Source organism: Sceloporus occidentalis, unplaced genomic scaffold (assembly GCF_023333645.1).
Source record: "Sceloporus occidentalis isolate IW3139 unplaced genomic scaffold, rSceOcc1.0.p SCAF_4, whole genome shotgun sequence".
Taxonomy (NCBI): Eukaryota; Metazoa; Chordata; class Lepidosauria; order Squamata; family Phrynosomatidae; genus Sceloporus; species Sceloporus occidentalis.
Genome location: NW_028316984.1, coordinates 190,391,605 through 190,399,874, shown reverse-complemented (window position 1 = coordinate 190,399,874; position 8,270 = coordinate 190,391,605).

The following is an 8,270-nucleotide window of genomic DNA, read 5'->3' as shown; positions in this document are numbered from 1 at the left end:
TCCGTGTTGGACTTTGACTCTGGAGATGAGGGTTTGATTCCCCGCTTGAGCATGAAAACCCACTTGGTGACCTTAAGCAAGTCACACTCTCTCATCCTCAGAAGATGGCAATGACAAACCCCCTCTGAAGAACCCTGTCAAGAAAACTCTATGATAGGTTCACTGCCTTAGGGTCACCATAAATAAAAAATGTCTTGGAGACACACAACAAAAAACCTTAACTGGAGGCAAGTGGCATGTTTCCATTAGATGCTTGGCCACGGGAAGCCAAATACCTCTGGGCTAGCCCTGGACAGTTGGAGAGTATGTTACTGAGTAATGTACTTTCTTGAACTCCTCAGAATAAAGACGGGAGGAGTATAAGGGGCTGTAGGCTAAATCAGAGGAAGACAATGGCAAAACTATTATAAGTATTCCTTGCCTAGGAAGACCCTATGCCGGAATTCAATTAATGTATCATGGGCAAAAAGTAATCAAAAATTATACAGACTGTAATGAATTGACAAGATGTAAGTAATGGGTGAAAGTCGTTGAAAATCTGGCAAAGAAAAACAGTACTTTCCAAGTGCCAGTAAACCCCTTAGTTGTGGTTTGAATGCTGCATGCAGTTGGCAATGCCTGTCAAAGCAACTAAAATGCCTTCAAAGCAATCATGCACATATCTTCCTTGGTCAGAAATTGATTTAGACTTCTCTGCTCAAAAGTGATGGTGCTACAAATACCAGAAATCTGTAGGATGGAGCCATGGCAGTTAAAGTGATGTCAAAATGGCATTATTTCTACAGTGTAGATGCACCCTAAAACTAACTTTAATTCTGCCTCTCCTCCTGCCTCACTTATTCTCTTTTCCAAGCTATGTTTTGACATCTGTATTCACGTTTTCAACCTCTCCTTCTCAGCTTCCTTTTCCTGTTCTAGATGGCCATGCAAACTGTATGCAAACAGCTTCCTGTGGTTTTTGTTTTAATGTAGAACAATGCCTGGAGAGTAGTTTATAACATTGTTCCACGTGGTTTGAGTGTTATCCCCAGTACTGCGTACATGTGGGTAGGGGTGTTCCCCTGTCACTTCTGGTCAAGAAGGTTGCATATATATTGTATAAAGTACTGACACTGTAGTAACACACACATACAAAAGATAAGGCAGCCCTTTTGGTCTGGAGGTTCTGGGAGTTATACTACAAAAACCATTTTTTCTAGGCTCTATGGTTACATATCTTTCATCCAAGAAACTAAAGGCATTGGCTGTGGTTCTTTCCCTCTGTGTGTGTGTGTGTGTTTGCCTTCAAGTCACCTGTTAATGTATGATGACCCCATACATTTCATGGGGTTTTCTTAGGCAAGGAATACTCAGAGGTGTTTTTGCCAGTTCTTTCCTCTGAAAAATAGCATACAGCACCTGGCATTAGTTGGAGGTCTCCTTTCCAAGTACTAACCAGAGCTGACCCTACTTAGCTTCCAGGATCTGACACAATCTCTTGCTTTTAGGGTAGTGGACCCTGTATAGTTTCCTTCTGGCTGGATGTTGGGTGACTCATTTTTCCCCTGGCACACAACATAGCCCTTCAAACTGTGAGCTAAAATAACAAACTGATAGATTCAAAAAGGTTTCATACATGTTTCCCCTTAAGCTGTTTTACTATTGAAAAATTTCCCACCCCCTCAAGTTGTCTTTTTAAGTCAGCTGGGGAAATAAGAAGGAGAGTTGTGGATTCCAGGGACGAATGACTCAAGAAGAAATGGTTTCTCCTCTCAGTAACTCTCAGTTCTCAGAAGCTGAATCAGCTCTGAACTGGGAATTAAACTCTTTAACCTATGGCCTGGAACCATTGTCTTCTTCCTGTTGATCTCACCATAAAATCATACAATCATAGGGGCCATTCAGACTACCTTTTACCCCGGATCAGAACCCGTATTAACCACAGGAAGTTCATATTGGCCCCAATTCTTCCACAAGCGAAATCGAGGCTTTCACGCCCATTCAGGGGCAAATGCCCCTTGGTGCAGGTCTTTTGAAAGCAGAGTAAAAGCTGTATCTTTTGGGGGGGAAACGGGTCTGGCAAATATGAACTTGTCCCCGATCATGATCGGGGCGAGTTCAGGGGAGGGATTTAGGGCAGAGGGAGGGCAGAGGGCAGAACATTCCTCCCCTTCTTCGGGGTGAAGGAGGAGGAGGAGGATGATGAAGGAGCCGGAGGAAGGGTGCCAAGGGCAATTGGGGTGACAGAGCAAGAGGAAGGACCTGGAGGAAGGGTCAAGTTCAGGGTAGGTCAGAGGGAGGGCACAGAACAGAACAAGCCTCCCCCTCGCACCAGGCAGCTTCTCTCTCTTTTTATTTTTTTATTTTTGACAGACTATGCAGCTGATTTTTTGGGGTGATACATATAGATGCTTGTGCTACATTTCCCTTTCATTTCCTCTTGCTCATGGAACGGCAGCCTCACTTTGCAAGAGGCTTATTATTATTATTATTATTATTATTATTATTATTTTAATATTCGGATGATACAATATAGATAGAATGTGTGTCTGCTTGTGCTACATTTTCCCTTTCATTTGCTTGTTCCTGGAACGGCAGCCTCCACTTTGCAAGAGGCTATTATTATTATTATTATTATTATTATTATTATTATTATGTTTAAAATGTGAATGCTGCAATATGAATGTTACAAATGTTTCCCTTTCAGTTTGGCAAATTGATACAAGAGTGAATGTTTTTGCAACACACACACACACACCTGGAGGTTTTAAATTTGACAGCATATGTGCACTCTGCCGCCAGTTTTTTTTAAAAAAAAGAAGGGGGGGAAAGCACCCATTCTGTTGGCCAATTGCTGTAGGAAACGTCACCTTTGACGAAAGCGGAAGTGAAAGGAGCCTTCATTTTAAACCTGCAAATGTGCACTCTCCACAAAGAACTGCAATGGCATTCAAGGGTAAATAACCCCGATTAAGATAAATGATAGTGGGCACTTGCTTCCAGAGGGATTTGGGAGGGGGATCTGAATCTGCCCAGTTCCATCCAGCGCAAATGAGCGAGTGGGAATGGGGCCATAGAGTACCGTAAGGGCCATCCAGTCCAACTCCTGCCATGCAGGAACTCACAATCAAAGCACTCTCAACAGATGGTCATCCAGCCTCTGTTTGAAGACCTCCAAAGAAGAAGACTCCACTACACTCAGAGGAAGTGTGTTCTGCTGTCAAACAGCTCTTATTGTCAGGAAGTTCCTCCTAATGTTGAGGTGGAATCTCTTTTCCTCTAGCTTGAATCCATTGCTCTGGATCCTGTTCTCTGGAGTACCAGATTCCTAGAGAGAACACTCCACTAGGCCTTTGTAGCATCTCCAGCACAATTCTATGGTCAATATCTGGCAGATGTTGACCACAGAGTTGCACCGAAGGACTCAGAGAGTCCTAGAGAGATGTTCTCACAGGTAAAAGCATCATATTTTTGTTATATGCATTTTTTTTCACATTCGCAGGGGTCCTTTGCCCTTAACCCCAGCAAATGTGGAGGGACAAGTGTACTACATTGTCTAAAAAAAACAAAAGAAAAAGATATTAAATAGTTTCACAGTTAAAACAGCCTCCATATCTGTATGGATTCTGCATCCATGGATTCAACCATCCACGACTTGCAGATATTCAAAATAAATAAATAAATTACAAAAGGCAAACCTTGGTTTCGCCATTTTATACAGGGGAACACCATTATACTGCACCACTGGATATAAAGAGACTTAAGCATCCATGGATTTTCGTATCCACAGAGGCATCTGGAACCCAACCCAACCCCAAGATCCCACTGTAAAACTAAAGAGCACAGCACTTTGCCTGTTTGACTATCACTCTGGAGACCAGGGTTTGATTCTCCACTTGATCATGAAACCCACTGCATGACCTTGGGCAAATCACATGCTCTCAGGGGAAGGCAAGGACAAACCTTCTCCTAACAAATCTTGCCAAGAAAACCTCATGATACCCATAAGATGGCTCTGTTGTCTTGGACTATTTTCTGACAACTCCCAGCATCAGCTACAACATGTTATTGCAGCTTTCTCAAGTGTGTTGCCTTTTAAATCTGAGAGCTATCTGAGCAAAAAAGTATCCTCTTCTCTTCCTTTTTCTCTTTTAGAAATTAGGGAAATGCCACTTTTGCCCTATAACACAATGATTCTAAGAAAAATTCACCAAAATTCCCTTTCCAGAGGGACGAAAATATGCCCTTCAAACCACTGGAACAGCTCAGCAAACCACAACCCTATTTCGAAAAAAGAATTTACTGCAGGTCCAAGAAATTGCTACAAACACCCCCCCCAAAAAAAAAAAAATGAAGATGGAGAAGCAGTAACTGGCAAAACTCAAGCATATTTGGAGAACGTGCACTTATTTCAACCACCTGGAAGAGCCACCAATGAAATATCTATTGTCCTGAACTATTTGCTGGCAATTCCTGGAACCAGATCAAACATGTTATTCTTACCCTTAAGAGAGTATGACTCTGGGATCTCTGGTTAGCTTCTTGTTGAAAGCAGATTTTTAGTGCTCTTTTCAGCAGCAACCATCCACGGCTTGAAAATATTATTTATGTTGGTGGGTGTATACTGTATAGACTCATGTATAAGTCTAGAAATTTTAGTCAGAAAAACTGACCAAAAAAACCCTGAGTTGATTTATCAATATAGGTGCTGTAAGTACTGTACTTATACATTTATTTATTTTTTAAAGAAACCATCCCTAGTGAAAGGCAAAAATGTGATCTGTCCTGGAATTACTGACCTCCTTTTCATCCAGCCAGCCTTTATTCTGAGCACAAATAGTTATGCCTGCTAGAATTTTGTAAGTTCTTTGGCATTATTTTCCTTTGCATCATCCTTTATATCCTTTGTTACATGCCCCTAGATTTTACCCTTGATTTATCCACAGGTCATATCAAAATCAATAATTTTGACCTCCAAACTTGTCCTTGACTTATACATGAGGTCGACTTATAGTCAAATGTAGACGGTATATTTCCCAGAAAACAAACCTTCATTTTGCTGTTTTATACAAGGGCCACCATTTCCCTATGTCATTGTATTTATTGGGACTTGAACATCCATGGACTTTGATATCCATTGGACGGAGAAGTCCTGGAGCCAAACCCCAGCAGATATCAAGGGCTGAGAGAGTGGCCAGATTAAGACCTTTAGCGGCCCTAAGCACTTAAAAGATTTTGGTGCCTCCGCATATATGTAGTTCAAAATATAAACAGTAGTAAACCATAAAATGTATTTGTTGTTGCTGTGGTTGTTGTTGTGTGTGCCTTCAAATCGTTTCCAATTTATGGTGACCCTAAGGCCTAGCATTTGGTTTTTGTGTCAGGTTTCTTCAGAGGGGGTTGCCATCCTCTGAAGCTGAGAGAGTGCCTAAGATCACGCAATGTGTTTCCATGGTCTCCCAATATACTAGTCCAACGCTCAAACCATTATAATACACTGGCTCTACTTCCACTTTATTTATATTTCAAAAGTTTTCTCCTTTTTTCTGAACGTGAAGTCCTTGATCAGTTCCATGAAACTAATCTTACATTACACATCTGGTTCTATACATAGTAGAGATAAAGCATACAGCCTGCTTTGTTGGATAGTTTCCTTTTTCTGTAAAACCTGCTTCAGCTGCACTATTTGCAGTTTTGCACCACATAGTCTATGGTAAATCCAGGAATGGGAAATTTCTGTGATGCTCTCCTTCACTTGATGCCCTAAGCATGTGCTTATTTTGCTTAATGGTTAATCTAGCCCTGGGCCGACTGTATGTGTATATACACATTTTTTTAGTATATACTGTATATACACATACAGTCGGCCCATGAACTCAAGGACCCCTGTTTTCACGTAGACTATGTGATGAAAGAAGGAGGACAGCTGAAGCAAAAAAGCTGCCACCACAATGAGGAAGTTTCTTTGATGATTGTGCAAATCAGTCAAGCTCCCTTTCTGATGAAAAACCCCCATGGCCTTGAAAATTTTGCACATCACCAACAGTGGTGAAGAAGGGTTTTTTCAGCAATGAAGTCCCCTCGGAAACCTCACCTCATAATTCCTCTACAGATCAGTCCCAGATGTGTGGCACTGCAACTCCCTTCATCCCTTGTCTGGGAATTATGGGAGTTTTAATCCAGGACATTTTGGGAAGCCATCCTCCTGGAGACAATATTGGTTTACCTTACGGGGATGTTGTAGGAGGTTGCTATCACAATGGATGTGACCACATTTTCAAATGGGCTAAGAGCAATCCTAGAGAGCCAGTATGGTGTAGTGGTTTGAGTGATGGACCAGGGCACTGAGAGACCAGGGTTCAAATCTCTGCTTGTCCATGGAAATCCACTGGATGACCTTGAGCAAGTCACATTCTCTCAACCTCTGAGAAAGGCAAAGGCAAAAACTCCTCCAAAGAAACCTTGCCAAGAAAACTTGGTGATAGGTTCACCTTAGGGTGATCCCAAGTCAAAAATGAGTTGAAGGTATACAACAGCAACAACAAAGAGTTATCTTTACAATGCCATTACAGTGGGCCCTTGTTATTTGCCTGGGTTTGGTTCCAGGACCCACCATCTATACCAAAATCTGTGGATGCTCAAGTCCCATTGTATACACAATGGCATAGTAAAATGATGTTGGATTAATGATGCATTATCTGTTTTATAGTTTTTATAGTTTTATAGCTGTATCTTACTGGGATAAATTGTATAATTACTGTATATTATTATATATTCCATGACTTTTAGATTGTACGCCATTGGCAGGTTATCTGTTGCTTTAATGATTTCTGTAAAGTGCCATGCAAATTTATGGTGCTACATAAATAAACACTAATAATAATAATATAGGAATTGGTACGTGAAGTGGGTTAAATTGAAATGAGCAGGTTTGACGGCGGCAATCAAAGTCTGAACATCTATTCAATGTCGAAGCGCTCCATCGATTCGAAACGATCCAATGCAAAAATCAGTTTATCATGTTGTGTGAATGAGGCTCCTCTCATCTTTTCCCCCCTTTATTTTTTGTGCAAAGTGGGTCTCTGTCAAAGAGCAGAAAGTGAAAGTGGGAAAGGAGGGAGAATGCAGGTGTACAGGTGCTACTCAAAAGCAAGCAAGACCAATTCTCTTTGCTGCCTCAGTAAGAATGATTACAGTTCCCACAAATATTTGGGCTGGAGGACAGGTCATTATTAAGAACATATAATTATTGCCATTATTAAGAACTTGTTCTGTTCGGTTGGTTGGTTTTTTTGTAAAACCTTTCATAGGTGACTTATCAAAATGATGATGGTGGTGGTGGTGGTGGTGATAATGGTGATGGCAGTAGCTACCATTACAAAAGAAAAAAGAAAAGGAATCAAAACTGCTCTCCAAATACAAGGCATAAATCACAGAGGGAAAATAATAATAATAATAATAATAATAATAATAATAATAATGGCATCAGCTACAATAAATACAACAGGAATCAAACCTGCTCTCCAGAAACAAGGAAGAGATCACAGAGGGAAAATAATGATGGTTATGATAATGATTATGGTGATGATGATGATGGCAGCAGCTACAATAAAAACAACAGGAATCAAAACTGCTCTCCAAAAACAAGGACTAAATCACAGAGGGAAAATAAATAATAATGGCAGTAGCTACATTAAAACAACAAGAATCAAACCCACACTCCAAGAACAAGGAATAAATCACGGAGGGAAAATGATGATGATGATGACGATGACGATGGCGGCAGCGGCTATAATAAAAACAACAAGAATCAAACCTGCTCTCCAAAAACAAGGAATAAATCACAAGAGGGAAAATAATAATAATAATATTAATAATAATAATAATGGCAGTAGCTACATTAAAAAAATCAAGAATCAAACCTAAACTCTAAGAACAAGGAATAAGTTGATTCTGTGATTCTAAGTCACAGAGGGAACATGAATAATAATAATTATTATAATAGCAGTAGCTACAATAAAAACAACAAGAATCAAACCTAAACTCCAAGAACAAGGAATAAATCACAGAAGGAAAACAATAACAACAACAACAATGACAGTGGCTACATTATAAACAACAAGAATCAAATACACACTAAAAAAACAAACCCACACTCCAAGAACAAGGAATAAATCAAAGGAAAAACAGCAATCCACATTATCCCTTTGCACTTAAAAAAAATCTGAAGTTAAAGATGGATCAGTTTATTAAAAAGTGTTCTTCTGAAAAGACATCAAATGTAGTTTGTG